Source organism: Bufo gargarizans, chromosome 1 (assembly GCF_014858855.1).
Source record: "Bufo gargarizans isolate SCDJY-AF-19 chromosome 1, ASM1485885v1, whole genome shotgun sequence".
NCBI classification, from domain to species: domain Eukaryota; kingdom Metazoa; phylum Chordata; class Amphibia; order Anura; family Bufonidae; genus Bufo; species Bufo gargarizans.
This window is the reverse complement of record NC_058080.1, coordinates 173,771,614-173,787,612: the sequence shown is the minus strand read 5'-3', so window position 1 is coordinate 173,787,612 and position 15,999 is coordinate 173,771,614.

Here is a 15,999-nt window from a genome sequence, read left to right as displayed (position 1 = left end):
AAAGTGTTGCAGAAAACAGTTTGAAATAACAATATTGGAGAGGGAGAGTGCAGGGAGACTGCAGGGAGAGTATGTAGCCTTGTGCATCACGTTCTAGTGCACCAACATTCAGAGTTAATCTGTTATTTTAGTGATACAGTTACTGTGCCTCAGTATTAAAGGGAGGTGTAATATATTGCCATGTGCATCATGTTCTAGTGCACCGACATTCAGAGTTAAACTGTTGTTAGTGATACAGTTACTGTGCCTCAGTATTAAAAGCAGGTGTAATATATCGCCATGTCCATCATTGTGCAGTGCACTGACACTCTAATCTGTTATTTAGCTGTAGCATAACTTGCGTCCATATTACAGGCAGATGTAATTTTTTTTGCCCTGTACATAAGTGTGCAGTGGAGCAAAATTTATCATAGTTAATCTGTTCTGTTTGCTGTAGCATACCATTATGTCCGTATTACAGGCAGGTCTAAGTTATCGCCTTGTACATAACTGCAGTGAAGCAAAATGTATGATATCTAATCCATTCTGTAAGCTGTAGCATTACATTAAGTCCGTATTATGGGCTGTTGTAATTTATCACCCTGTACATAACTGTGCAGTGAAGTAAAATTTATCATAGCTAATCTGTTCTGTTAGCGATAGAGTTGTTATACACTATGGCCAACAGACAGTTGCCTGGGCCCTCCAAATGAACGGGCAGTGACAAAAATGTCGCTGTAGCCAGCACAAGTAGCAGCAGAAGAGTTGGGGGGGAGGGGTTTGTAGTAGCCGCAGCAGCAACAGGCCAGAGCTGCCACTGTCATCCAGCGGTTGTGTTTTGACCAACAATCCAGCTGTACTCGAATAGTTGACTCGCTCTACAACATCATCTCAAGTGACCACAGATCCACACAGCCAATAATGGGTGGGTTCCTCTGACACCACGCTTAGTTGGCATGGCCCAGGAACTGCCTCTATGCCCTCACCTGTCCAGAACCTGCCCCTTCCTTTTAATTCTCCGTCTGTTAGCCAAGTAATGGTAGCCACTAGCTCAGCTCGACGAGAGGTCAAGGACATGCACAAGTGACAGGTGAGGATGACACAAGTGACGACCATGCACATGGGCCCCCGATGAAGAGGGAGAATCATCATTATCAGGGGGCGAGGGTGGCAGCAGGGTGGAGTCATGAGCCAGCAGGGTGGAATCATGCCTGTGAGGCGGCAGGGTGGAAGCAGTGGGAGATCTGTAGCTAACACCAACTGCTACTCAGGAGACTACTTGTGAGCAACACACTAGCAGTGCATGGGTTCATAAAAGCAATGGCAGGCAGGCATCATGCAATGGTGAAGGGGAAATGCAATACTTGGCAGTGTAGGAATTTTTCACCAAATCACTGAGGGACATTAACATGGTGGTATGCATGATGTGTGGGTAGAAGATAAGACGCAGCTAGGGTGCTAATGTTGGTATGATGGCCCAGTGTCAACACATGGAACGTCACCATAAACTGGCATGGAAAAACTGTGCCGCTCATTTAGTGTTACAGCCTGATCTCCCATTGGTCCACACCCCTTTTCAAGCACACAGGGCTCGTCAGCATCAGCAGAAGGAAGCTGTCGTTCCTTCCCATCGACTTCAAAGTTGTCTATTGCTCCTGATGCTCCTACTCCTTGTCACTTGTTTCGACAGCAATCGATTCCCAAGGCAATTGCAAAAAGACAACAATATGTGAGCACTCATCCAACAGGGCAGAAGCTGAATGTGCACCTGGCCAAGTTGGTGGTACTACAGTCCCTCCCTTTCCATGTAGTTGACTGCACATTTCAGAGAACTGATGGCTTGTGCCCACCCAAGGTGGAGAATTCCAAGCTGACATTACTTTTTCAAAACAACTGTACCAGCCCTGCACAAGTACATTGAGCAGAAGGTGGGCTAGTCCTTGGGCCTCTCGGTGTCTCATAGAGTTCACACCAGTGCTGACATATGGAATTGTAATTATGGTCAAGGGCAATATACCGTATGTCAATCACAGCCCACTGGATACATGTGTGGATCCGGCCCAGGACACCAGCAACTTTGCCAGGAGATGGCAATGCCTCTTCCACATTGTAATGGGTGTGGGATTTATGCACCAATGTCCTCCTCTGCCTCCTCATCCTCCCCTTGTTCTCATCCTCTTCTCTGGACAAAGCTCACAGTGGTCGACCGTCATATCACCTATGCAAAGCTAATCATTGTCATGCGATTCTGCACCTGGTCAGCCTTGGCGAACTGAGCCACAGTGGGGAGGAACTGCTCGGCGTCATTGAACACTGGTTGTCTCCTTTCCAACTGGAGATAGGAACCATGGTCACTGATAACAGGAAGAACATTTTGTCTGTGTTGCATCAAGCAGGGTTGACCCATGCACCCTGCTGGCACACGTCTTCAATCTCATTGTCACCTGGCTCCTCATGTCTTCCACTGAACTGCAAGAGCTGTTACAAATGTCCAGGAAACTGTGCATGTTCATCCGTTCTTACTGTGCAAAACACGCCTTCCTTGACCTGCAAAGGCAAAATGCTCTTCCCCAACATCGCCTGATATGCAATATTTCCACCCGTTGAAACTCCATATGTTAGACTGCCTGTACAAGCAGAGGAAGGCGGTCAACGATTTCTTAATGCTGCAGATGAACAGGTCTACTCCCCAATGTAACTTCCACGTTAGCCAGTGGCAGTTCATGCTTGACACGTGTGTTTTACTCAGAACTACGAGATGAATGATGTCGTTCCACTCCTTCACTTACTTGAGGAAATGCGGAGAAATCTGATTGGTGAGGGGACAGAAGACATGGCACCTACATCTCACAGCCACCTGAGCTCTGAGACGGATGAACTGGCAGAGGAGGAGGACATAAACACCTAGGAATTTTATACACAACTAGGTGGTTTATTTGGCCAAGGGACAAGAGAGGAACAGGACGAAGAGGAGGAGCCAAAAGGCGACGACCAAGACGACACAGATGACCCTGAAAGACCGTGGCAGTATGGAGTGGAGAGGCCCTCCGAGTCCCTTGCGTAAATGGCAAGATGCATGCTTTCTTGTTTGTGTACTGACTGCCGCATTGTCAGAGGGATGGCTACTAGCTATCCACATCGTTAGACCCTCGCTAATGGTCAAAAGAAGTGGCATTTAGAACTTTTTAGAGGGATGCAAAAATGGACTACTATAGAGTCATGCTGCACCACCGCCCCTCCTCAGGAATGCATGACTGGGGGGACTTTCTGTACTCACGCTTCACTGCCATAACTGGGGTATGGGGGGGGGGGGGGGGGGGAAGCAGGAGCAATACCAGTTCCATGAGCAGCAACTTAAGGGCTCATGCACACGACCGAATGTATTTTGTGTTCTGCAACATACAGATCCATTGTACCAATGCCTGACCTTGTCCGCATAATGGACAAGAAGAGGACATCTTCTATTTTTCTGCAGGGGCATGCGGACAAACGGACACTAAATGCACACGGAGTCATTTCCGTTTTTTTGTAGCCCTATTTAAATTAATGGTTCCGCCTATGGACCACAAGAAAAAAACATAATGGACACGGAAAAAATATGTTTGTGTGCATGAGCCCTAAGTATGGAGTTTCTGGTGAGCAGTTTTCTTCAGCCGCCATCTGAGGAAAAGACCCAGCAGCAGTAGCAGGACATCCAGCAGAACCCCAACCAGCAGGTGGTGGTATACTTAGACTGCATCCTGTCACTCATGAGCCGCGATCCCTTGGACTATTGGGCATACAAACTTTATGTGTGGGCCCAACTGGCTGAGTTTGCCAGGGGTATGCTTTCCTGCCCGGCCAGTAATGTGGCATCAAATCAGGTGTTCAGTGTGGGGGGGAGCATAGTTACCCCTAAGAGAACTTACCTGTCCTCCCAAAATGTTGAGAGACTAACCTTGATAAAGTTGAATCATGCGTTGATCAATCAGGATTTCCAGACACCGATGCCTGATACAACAGAATAGATCATTCTGCCACTAATAATCACACTGTACTATGCAAGCTCACTGGAATATTGTGCAAAATGGGCTGTTACGTCTGGCCACCCGCCTGCAGCCTCCCTACAAAGGACTGCCATTCCTACAAAGGGGCTTCTTGACCTACTGATATGTATAAAGGGCGATTTATCAGGCTGGATTTGTGGGAGGGGCGTCAGCAGCCTTCATTAACCTGACAGGTATTCCCCTCCGGGCTCAGCGTCGGTGCTGCGTACTCGTGTGCAGCCAGAGCCTTGGTGCGGCTCATGTGCTGAACCAGTTGCTTCGGTATCCAGTCGGCGTCCAGGAACCAGCCGAATTCTTTCTGGTCGGGTGAGTTCGCTGCAAGTTCGCACAGCACCGTCTTCTGGTCGGCGGTGTATCGGCTTCTTAAGGTGAGGAGGAGCAGCACCACACCGGAACGGTCTGCCTGGCAGCCCGCGATTGGCTCCTATGCAGCACTAGCATTAGGGCACAGGAGTCAGCAGGACTCCGTCTCGGTTTCGCAGGTTTAACGTCTTGCACGGGCCGCCGTGCTTTGAGAGAGGTGGGAAGGGGGGGGGGGGGCAGGGAAGGTTTCAAGCCATTTGCGGTTGTCTCATGTTTCCTGCATCACATGGTGTAACTGCACCAGCCATTTCACGTTGTTGCCGTATGGACCTTACTTTTCCCCAGGTACGCCGCTGTGGTCCATGCCCCCCTCCTGTTTGGTGGGGGGTACGTACTGGTAGCTTACCCAACTAGCAGCGTTGGTCATGTGACATGTAATCTTTGTGATCACATATGACTTCTGTCAATCTGCATGCTCTATAGCCATAGCCATATTTTTATATATATTTTTTTTAGGTCAGACTCCATTCTCAGTTGGTTGTCAAAAACACCTTTTGGTCAGGTAGAAGAAAAAAAAATTACAATAAATGGGGGGGGGGGGGGGTTGAGTTTGATGTTATTAGCTTACACGATTCTTGTTACGGGTGGGTTTGTCTCATCAGGTTAAGGGTCCACTACTTGCCGTTTTTCTTCAGGTTAATATACGTCAGGTTCCTGGTAAGTATCATTTATTCTCAGTTGCGGTGTCACAAATTATGACCTGTTTACATCACGCCTTCCACCATGGGTTTCGTAGTTTGCATGTTTTGTCCAGTCTACTTCTATTCCTGCTACTCTAAAACCCATCAAACCTGGTCAAGAATCGATATGGTGCTGGGGAACAGAAATTTAATGGTTTAAAGTAGGACTAGGATAAAGTATGCATCTATGGTCCTATCGGACCATAGTGCAGTGGTAATGGAACTAGAGCTGAATAGGAAGAACAATTTACCACTGTTTAAGTTTAATGCCCATTGGTTGTCATTCATCTCAGATACAGACAGTATAATCAAGGAAATATTTTTTTTTTTCCAGGAGAACAACAACTCTGCCAATAGACTGATAGTCTGGGATACAGCCAAGGCAGTTTTGAGAGGACTTTTGTTCAAAAAAGTAAACTATTGGAAAAAAGTAATAAGGAAAGCGGTAATCTATTGGAAAAGAAAGCAGGGAAACAAGAAGTAAGCAGGGAATGTATGATTAATCCTACTGAACAAAACAGGAAGGAATGGGAGGAAGATAGAAAGGAACAATCAGATCTAATACACAAATTCACCGATGGAGGAGAGAAAAGAGGTACAACAAAAAAAAGATATGGGATACTGATGGAAGGAAAGAAAGAACGGATTACAATACTAGCTAAAAAAAAATGGGAAAAAGAACTTCAGCCATTCTTTTCTGATAAGACATGGAAAGATGCTCTTAGAAGTTATCCAATAGTGTCAGACAGGGGATCACATAAAATATCACAGTTCTTTATAGTATAGGTTACATCGATCTCCTAAGATCTTAAAGAAAATGGGGGTTAGAACGTCGGATAATTGCCAAAAATGTAGGGAAAAGGAGGCAGATTGAATTCATTGTTTTTGGAGGTGTCCCAGACTCTTCAAATATTGGAAGGAGATAGCAGAGAGTGTATTGGTATTTTTGGAAGTTCAGGTGTTTGAAGATCCAGTAGTCTGTATACTGGGAGCAACTGAACATTTAAAATTAAAGAAGGAAGTACGGCTGGTTTTGGGTAAAATATTATTTCAAGCTAGACTCCTTATACTTAGAAACTGGATAAAAGAAGATCCGCCCACAGTGGGACAGTGGCGGGAAGCAATAGTTAACCTTATTAAAATCCAACGGTTTTCTGGGTGGTACACCAAAAATCCAGTGGGATTCGATGAGATTTGGAATAAATGGCCATATTAGGTTGAGTTTTTTTATTTATTTTTTTGCTCCCGTTCCTCTCCTTCCCCTTTTTTCCCTAGGGGTGGTGGGTGTGTGCCAGGGGGATAATTAATAATATTTATTATTGTAGTAATATGGAATAGTGGAATAGTTTATATTATCTCATTGATGTGATGAAAGATTATATGTTTCAAATAAAAAGAAAAGAATAAAGTATTAAAAAAATAATAATAATAATTTCAAGAAGGACATACGTTAATCTAGCTTCCTTACTGATTGCCACTCGAAGATCTCCAACAACAAAGTTATTGTCTGTGGTGATGTTTCGGTAGTTCTTAAAGGGAACCTGTCACCTGGATTTCGGGTATAGAGCTGAGGACATGGGTTGCTAGATGGCCACTAGCACATCCGCAATACCCAGTCCCCATAGCTCTGTGTGCTTTTATTGTGTATAAAAAACGATTTGATACATATGCAAATTAACATGAGATGAGTCAGAGCTTGAAAATAAAAATATGACTCTTCTCTGGTCACACAAGTAAGATATTACTCTTTTATGTTAATTTGCATATGTGTCAAATCGGGTTTTTTACACAATAAAAACACAGAGAGCTATGGGGACTGGGTATTGCGGATGTGCTAGTGGCCATCTAGCAACCCATGTCCTCAGCTCTATACCCAAAATCCCGGTGGCAGGTTCCCTTTAAGAGCCGTGATCATAGGCTCAATCGGAAGCTACCGATTCTGGAATTCGTTCTGGTGTTCAGCTTGTACAGGGGTGTCATCTGCTCTGTCCATCCAGACAGGAAAGAGGAGTTGGATCTCTACCTTTTATAGAGTCACTGATTTGGGGCATAAGTATAGCGGTGCAGCGTTTTACGATTACCACTGTTCTTTTTCTGCGAAAGCAGCAGCAGCACTCAGTTTCAGTTTACCACTAATTGGGCCAACATAGACACTGAGATCTTCTGCAGACACTTTGCAGGACTTAAAGCCCCATCGTGCTCACTTTGTCGGTCTATATTTCACACTGCCGAATGGTGTCATAGTACATTTGCCGGCTCGGAGTTTCAAAGTCTCTTCAGCTAGTCCGTCGGACGCTCACAGCCTATCAAACATTTAGAGAAATCTCGGATTTGCAACAACTTTAATTTATCAGCTTGTAATTACAGCCAGTGTCGTTTGCTCCATGTCTGCACCAATTGTTTCACAGCTCAGCCTAAGATAGCATCTACATTAAAATCAGATAAAGCATACATGAGTGTCATAAACACTGATTATTTACAGTTATGGCTGCAAGGTCATCATGATCCTAAGTCCGTCAATTGGACTGGTCGCTCTGCCAGAGGTTACATACGAATGCAAAAATTTACAGTCTGCGGAGAGAAGGCCCAACTTCAGTGGACAAGTTGTTAGAGGCTGAGTTAGAGAAAGGGTTTCTCATAGGACCTTTTTCGGTGTCACCATTCGACCACTAGAGAGTGAGCCCGGTAGGGGTAGTCACAGGTAAATTTAGCAAAAAGGGAGAGGCTGATCTACAACTTCTCAGCCCCGCATGCTTCTCACATTGCCAGTCTAAATTCCCTCATTCCGTCAGAGGAAGTCAGCATGAAGTGTTCTACAATAGATCAGGCCATAGCAATCATCATGAAGTTAGGGTCTGGAGCCTACTTGTCTAAGGCAGATATATCTGATGCCTTCAAACTTCTTCCCATCATGCCTGCGCTCTGGCAATGGCATGGTATAAAATGGAGGAGTTTGTACTATTTCGCCACAAAGCTAACGTTTGGCTCCAAGAGTAGCCCTTGGTTGTTTGATCAGTTTGCGCAGGCCCTGCATTGGATTTTGGAAACCAAGTTCCATTGCGAACATGTCATCCACTATCTGGATGATTTTTTTATTGATTGAACGTTCGGGACGTACACCGCAGGGACTAGAAACTTTACTAGCAGTTTTTATCATCTAGGTGTGCCGGTGTCACCCAAGAAGGTCGAAGGCCCATCCACTGTCATCACGTTCCTGGGCATCGTGCTAGATTCAGGGAACATGTTAGCCAAACTGCCAGATGACAAACTGGTGAGGATCAAGGAAGTCATCCACAAATTCACTGTAGGGAGGGTGGCGACGAAGGCGGATTTACAGTCGTGATTGGGCATGTTAAACTTTGCTATGCGTATTATTCCACAGGGTAGGTCGTTAATTTCCTGTCTGTTGGCCATTCTTCCCGTGGCACCACATCAGGATAGCCCAGTACAGCTAGATGGCCAGGCAGTAGCAGATCTAGTCATGTGGGACCAGTTTCTGAACCACTGGAACGGGATTTCTTTTTTCATTCCCGGGGCTTCTAGTTCGTCTCCCATGGTCTTTTCTGGCACTGGTTTTGCTGCCATTTTTGGCACCCACTCGATGGCCGGGACATGGCCTAGAGAGATTAGACAGATCCTGGGTTTTCTACAGACTTCAGCCTTGTTCGAACTGTACCCCATAGTGGCTGCCGCATATGTTTGGGGTAGCTCATGGGCCAGTTCTACAGTCGTGTTCATTTCAGATAATTTGGCTACAGTGGACATTTTAATGAAAGATAGATCTAAATCTCCACATGTTATGTCTTTCGCAAGACGTCTAGTTCAGCTCTCATTACAGTACAACTTTCACTACTGTTGTTCCCATGTCCGAGGTACACAGAACGTGGCGGCTGACGCGTTGTCACGGACTAACTTCTCCCTCTTTTCACAGGTCATGCCAGAAGCGGATGACATAGGGGCCTTGATTCCTCCTTTCTCAGCGTTAATTCTGGACTAACTAACCATCTGGTTACTGCACATAGCCTGGTTAGCCATGTCATTGTCATTTAACATGGCCAGGAGTTGCAACATAGGTTGGAACATGTTCGGCGGGTTTCAGGAAAAATACCCCCAGGGGAATACTAGCTTTATAGATTATATATTGGCGTTCATAGGTTACTGTCACTCAGAATTGAGGCTGTCTCACAACACTGTTCGGTCCTACCTGGCTGGGGTGCAACATTTTTCCGCCATAAGTCATCCTGAGCGGGGGTCCCTATTTTCTGCTCGTGTTATCAAGGCCGCATTGCAGTGTTTGGGTAAATGTAGTACGGGAGGCCAGCCACGCAGACAGGCTGTCACTGGCAAAAATCTTTCGAGACTTGTCTGACATGCTGTATAGAGCCCCTCTCGGTGTACTCCCCAGTCTAGTGCTTAAAGCCGCCATCTACTTAGCATTCTATGGGTTCATGAGGCCGGACGAGTTCATGTGCACTTTCACCAACAGCAGGTTTGTCAGCCTCAACCAGTTGAGCCAGAGCCCCGACGGTTACACGCTGTCCTTACCAGTCACCAAGACGTCTCAGACAGGACCCCCTACTCAGGTCACTTTCTTTCCAACGTCCCATTCATGGTGCCCGGTTCAGCTCTTTCAGCAGTTACTGACAGCCTTACCGGACCGTGACCCAGAGAGTCCTCTGCTGTCATTTCCCACTGCACCACTCACCACATCTCAGTTTGTGTATCATGTGGGTATGCTGGTGACCAATTTAAGGTTGAACCCGACTACTGTGTCGGGTCATTCCTTCAGGATAGGTGCTGCTTCTGCTGCCTCCAGGAACAGAGTGCCGGCCCATATTATCCGCAATCTAGGTCGTTGGCGCTCTTCATGTTTTAATAGGTATACCGTGCTGCTCATAATTATTCATACCCCTGGCAAATTTTGACTTAAAGTTACTTTTATTCAACCAGCAAGTAATTTTTTGACGGGAAATTACATCGATGTCTCCCAAAAGATATTAAGACGATGTACAAGGCATTATTGTGGGAAAATTTTTTTATCCGCTTTTATTTACATTTGAGCAAAAAATACAAGATGATCCGCACTGTGGAAAATCTCAGAGGACGTAGTCGGAAGCCAAAAGTGACACCTGTGCTGGCCAGGAGGATAGTTAGAGAGGTGAAAAAGAATCCAAGGATCACCACCAAGGCCATCCTGGTGAATCTGGGCTCTGCTGGTGGCAATGTCTCAAGGCAGACAATCCAACGGACACTGCATACTGCAGACCAAGGAGGACGCCACTTCTCCAGATAAGGCACACAAAAGCTCGCTTGGCCTTTGCAAAAGCTCATCTGGACAGAGAAGTAAACTTCTGGTCTGTGTTATGATCAGATGAAACAAAAATTGAATTGTTTGGTCACAATGATGTTTCCTTCATTTGGCGTAAAAAAGGAGAAGCCTTCAACCCAAAGAACACCATCCCCACTGTCAAACATGGTGGTGGGAACCTAATGCTTTGGGGGTGTTTTTCAGCCAATGGACCAGGGAACCTAATCACAGTAAATGGCACCATGAAAAAAGAGCAATACATGAGGATTCTCAATGACAACATCAGGCAGTCTGCAGAAAAACTTGGCCTTGGGCACCAGTGGACATTTCAGCATGACAATGACCCAAAACACACAGCAAAAGTGGTGAAGAAATGGTTAGCAGACAACAACATTAACGTTTTGGAGAGGCCGAGCCAGAGTCCAGACTTGAATCCAATTGAGAATCTGTGGAGGAAGCTAAAGATCAGGGTGATGGCAAGAAGACCCTCCAACCTGAAAGATTTGGAGCTCATTGCTAAAGATGAATGGGCAAAAATACCTGTGGAGACATGCAAAAAGCTGGTCTGCAATTATAGAAAGCGTTTGATTGCTGTAATAGCCAATAAAGGCTTTTCTATTGATTATTGAGAAGGGTATGAATAATTTTGGACTGGACACTTTTTGCTCAAATGTAAATAAAGTCTGAGAAATGTTTTTTTTTCCCACAATAATGCCTCTTGTACATTGTCTTATTATCTTTTGGGAGACACCTATGTCATTTCCCGTCAGAAAATTACTTGTTGGTTGAATAAAAGTAACTTTAAGTCAAAATTTGCCAGGGGTATGAATAATTATGGGCAGCACTGTATACCTCAGCCTAATCAATAGATGTTTTTCACTTTTCAGAAGTTGGTCATGTAGTGTTGGTTTGTAATAAAGTATTGCTAATCATTTAGTTGTGGTGTTTTGCCCTCTTCAGGCGTCCCTCCTACGCAGCAGTTATGGCACAATTGAAGCCGCTTAGGTCTAGTTAGTTCAGCAGGTTGATGGTCATGTCCCAAGTTGCCTACGTCACACAGGTAAGCCGTGACCACAAGTATGAAGGCCGATTTATTGGCCTGGATTTGTGGGAGGGGCGTCAGCAAACTTCATTAACCTGACAGGTGTTCCCCTCCAGGATCAGCGTCGGTGCTGTGCACCCTCCCAACCCACCCTTCTTTTTCATGTTACATCTTACAGGGTAGGCCCTCTTCAGGCGTCCCTCCTACGCAGCGGTTAACAATTCAAGCCACTTAGGTCTAGTTAGTTAGGCAGGTTGATGGTCACGTCCCTAGTTGCCTACGTCACACAAGTAAGCCGTGACCACCAGTACATGTTACATTTTTACAATGATATGCATACTACTGGACCTTGCTATCACAATGCTGTTGTTGAGTTCTGCTACTGTGATCTGCCACCTTCTTGTACTATATGCCACTGCTGCTAACACCCCTCCCCACTCTGTCATGGGGCCTACTATTCTCACTATTACTGCCACTGCTGCTGACACCCTTCACCACTCTGTTCTGGGGCCACTATTGTCCCTGTTTGGCCATGTTTACGATCACCGTTCATTTTTCTGTTTTTCTGATCTGTCAAAAAGGATCCTGTATTGTGAGCATCTGTGAGGCCTCTTTCAAACGGTCAGTATTTGGTCAGTATTTGATCTGTATTAGTGCAGTACGCCGCCCTGCAGGGTATTGCGATTGTGAGGTCACGGTTAATGGGCAAGCGAGGGTTACTTACAGTTTTGTAGGAAAACCCTGGGCAGGCATATGGCAGTGAAGGAGAGGCTGGCACAGGAGACCTCTGGGGCACACTCTGTATTGTGGGACCAGGCCTGATGTTGGGTGAGGTGCCCTGGATGTTGCAGGTGTTTAATGTGCCTGGGGCAAGGTCCCTTTAAGGTTCGTGACGCCAGTGCCTGTAACTGTGGCACACCGATTTATAGTCATAGTAAATGAGGAACACGATGGTGTGTTGAACCAAACTTTGCTTTACTAAGAAACAGTTCAACTTTGTACAGTTTGTTGTAAGCACATTTCCATATAGCAGGTTCACATCACAAGCAGGCTTTCACAATAATGGCAGGTATACTGTTCCTTGCAAGATACTCAGAGGGCAACAACAACACACTCAGATCAGGCTGTACCTTCTCCTTAGAAATAGTGTACACTGTTCCTTAGAACTCCTGTCTGGTTTTATCCCAAGGCCCGGATGCCCAAATACTGGCTTTATCCTTGGTAGAAATCTTCCTCCCGTATTTATCCTTGCTTTACATTAATGATTCTTCTGCCCTTCAGCTTACTTGTTTTAGCTGGAAACACTGGCTCTGCTTGGCTTGTGGGAACTGCAGGTTTCTCCCAGGAGGCAAACTCTTCTCTTGGGGTGACTCTTCTGAGCTAACTCTGGCTCTTTATCCTCAGGCAGGCTAGGATCCTTCCACTAGCCTCCTGGTAGCAACTAGAAGCCTGGACTGTCTAGCTGCATGTCAGGAGGAGGCCCTCAGCTTGTCTCTGGCTGGTGCCCTCTCACTTCTGTCTCCACAGACTCCTGACTACAGACTAACCCCTCCCTGTATGGGCCTGAACATTTATACTAGGGACTCTCTATCTCCCTCTAGTGTCTAGGAGGCTACACTACAACCTAATAGGCCTGCTGCACATATAACAGGGGAGAAATACACATAAAAGCATATGGAAATACATTAAAATGGACGGTTAAACACACTGCCACTGTCCCTTAGGAGTAGGAGGACAACGTGGCCCAATTGACCCTTGTGTAGTGCCCACATTTACCTAGTGGGACACTACATACCCCGTTGCTGTGACGTTGCCCATCCTCGGCGCAACATAAAGGGCCCTGCCCAGCTGGAGACAAAAATAATGCAAAGCAGGAACACACATCTACATTTGTAAATACACATACATATATCAGGCAGTTCCGCTGGCTAAGGAACAAGTCCGGTGAAAAGGGGCATCGTTCTCTTCTCGCAGGATAGTATAAGGAAACAGGGGGCGCTGACCTGGTGCAGCGTGTCAAGGATACCAGGATAGTCCATAATAAAATACAGTAGTCCATAATAAAACAGCATCTCAGAGGCCCACTTAAATTAGGGTAATCTCTGGGCACATCACTTTGAAGTTGAATATTGCACATAAAAAGTCACAGCACACAAAGTCCACATCATATAAAATGGCATATAAAATAAGTGCTGACATGTCCCTTAATCAACCTGAAAAGGGGGTTAAAAGGGTTAAAGTGCAAATAAAAATAGGCACAACTTGGCTTTAGTTCCTTGAAGCAGGCAGGAGGTCCTGTAAACTGGATGGCCCTGTAGCAATTGGTAATTTCAGTGGCCTACCACTACCAATGAGCCGTGGGTGAACTAGCAGCAGCAACATAGGACCAAAACAAAGGACTCCTGTCCTGAAAGGGTTAATCCACTTGAATAGGGTCCCTTGACAAAATGAAGCAGTATTATGACCTGGCAGGCCTACTCACAGGTGTGCATCAGTTCCACTTAGTACATCAGTAGCACATCCTGGCTCTGCCTGTAAATTGGGCCTAACTCTAGGATCCACATACGGCTGGGCCCAGAAAATTGTGTTTGGCGGCAGTTGCAGCATGAAGGGTCCCCTGACAGGTATGGGGCCCATAGGCCTAGGGGTGTATGCCGGGGGAGGCCTCAATGCAATTAAAGGATCGCCGTCTCTGGGTGCGACCGCAACAGGAGGCTCCATGGGCTAATGGGTTACTGACGGTACGCGGCAGCTCCTGGCATAGGTAAGCTTTCTTGGGGCCGCAATAGCGGCTGCAGCTACAATAGAGGGCCGGCTAGTAGGGATAGACACCTTTACCTCCGGCTCAGAGACGTCTGAGTCCTTATGTGCACCTCTTTCTTTCCAGCGGCGGAGACGGTATCCTTGAGGTGGCAAGCTGGCGCAGGCCTCGCGATTGGAGTTCAAGTTGGATGATCTGGTCGTCCAAACTTTCAGGCTCTGCGTCGTTGCTGGGATTCTCTGTCGTCACCGCAGGTGCAGGTAAGGGATGCGACTTGTCTTGCGCGGCCTCTGCTGGTTCAGGTGCCGCATCCGCACTCTTTCCTTTGCGAATATTGTCCAGGGCTACATGGAACTTTTCCAGGTTCTCAAATTCCCTGATAGTCTTCTCTCGGCGGGGCAGCTCAGGCGACGGGTAGGGGCTTACCCACTTTTCCACCACGGTCGGCTGCCAAAACACATTGGGACCGATGAAAGAGCCCCACTCCTGGAAGGTGGTATGGGCCGGCTCTGGGGAACGCTCCGGTTCATGTCCCGGGCTGGCAAATTCCTCGTCCACTTCCCAATCCTCCGATTTCGGCATAGGACGGGTCACAGCTGTAGTGTAGGGGCGGTAGACTTTACCTCCTCTCCCTTGCGGAGATTATGTAAATGTTCTGGGAGGTAGCTCCGTTTGACGGATCTGCGATTTACTTATAGATCCCTGCCGGTAGTGTAGTCTTTAATAAAACCGAAGCCTCGGTCCTTGTCAAAGGCCACCACCAACCCCTTTCTCCTTTCCAGGAGGGGTTGGGTGTCAGTGTGGCGCTTGTAAATATTCTTGGCCAACTCCTCAAAATAAATCTTGCTGCGAGTGGTCTTTTTAATGGCGACCTCCCTCACTTCTGCCATCAGTGCCGACCATTGCATAGAGGGCCTGAAGAAGTCATTCCACAAGCCGAAGTAGGGCTCAGACTGGGCCCCTGGCGACAGGCAGGTGGGTCTCTCCGTTCCCGGAGAGTAGGCCGGTGGAGCGTCCTCTTGCTCCTTATTAGCAGAATCCATTTTAAGTCCAACAGGTGCGGCCAATAATTCAAAACAGTCCTCACTCTCCAACATGCTCGATCTTTCTCTGGAGAGCGACAGGCCGGCACCCAGTATCTCGCCTGCGACCTCTCACTGCTCCGGGAGGCCGCCCCGCCGGTTACTCCAACATGGGGGAGGCGGAGTCTTTTCCAGCAGACATGTAAATTTGCAAACAGGGCGGTGGCACGGACCTATGGCCTTTCCCGCTCTTCTAGCAGAAGGCGCCAATTTTTCCCGCCGATACAGTGCAAAGATGACACAGCAAACAAATCCAGTCAGTCTTTAGGCGGCCATCTTTTTAAGCATACGGCTGTCTATTCACTGACAGCAAGCGGTGACTAAATAAGCAGCAAAAAATTCCATGCAATATACAGTTTTTCACACTGCAAATTATTGGCTGTCATGGGGCCACTACTGTCACTGCTACTGCCACTGCTGTCACCCGCCCCACTCTGTCATGGGTCCACTACTGTCACTGCTACTACCACTGCTGCTGATGCCACGCTTCCTACTCTGTCATGGGGCCAGTACTATAACTGCTACTACCACTGCTGCCACCCTCCCCACTCTTTCATGGGGCCACTACTATCACTGCTACTGCAGCTGCTGCCACTCTCCCCACTAGTTGAATCTGGGGGCACTGCATGGTTACGTCCACGACGATAAATTAGACCTGAAGTTAACACTGACCTGTAATACTGATGCACAGTAATTTGACAGCTAACAGAAAGGATTAAAAACCATGTGTTTGGACTG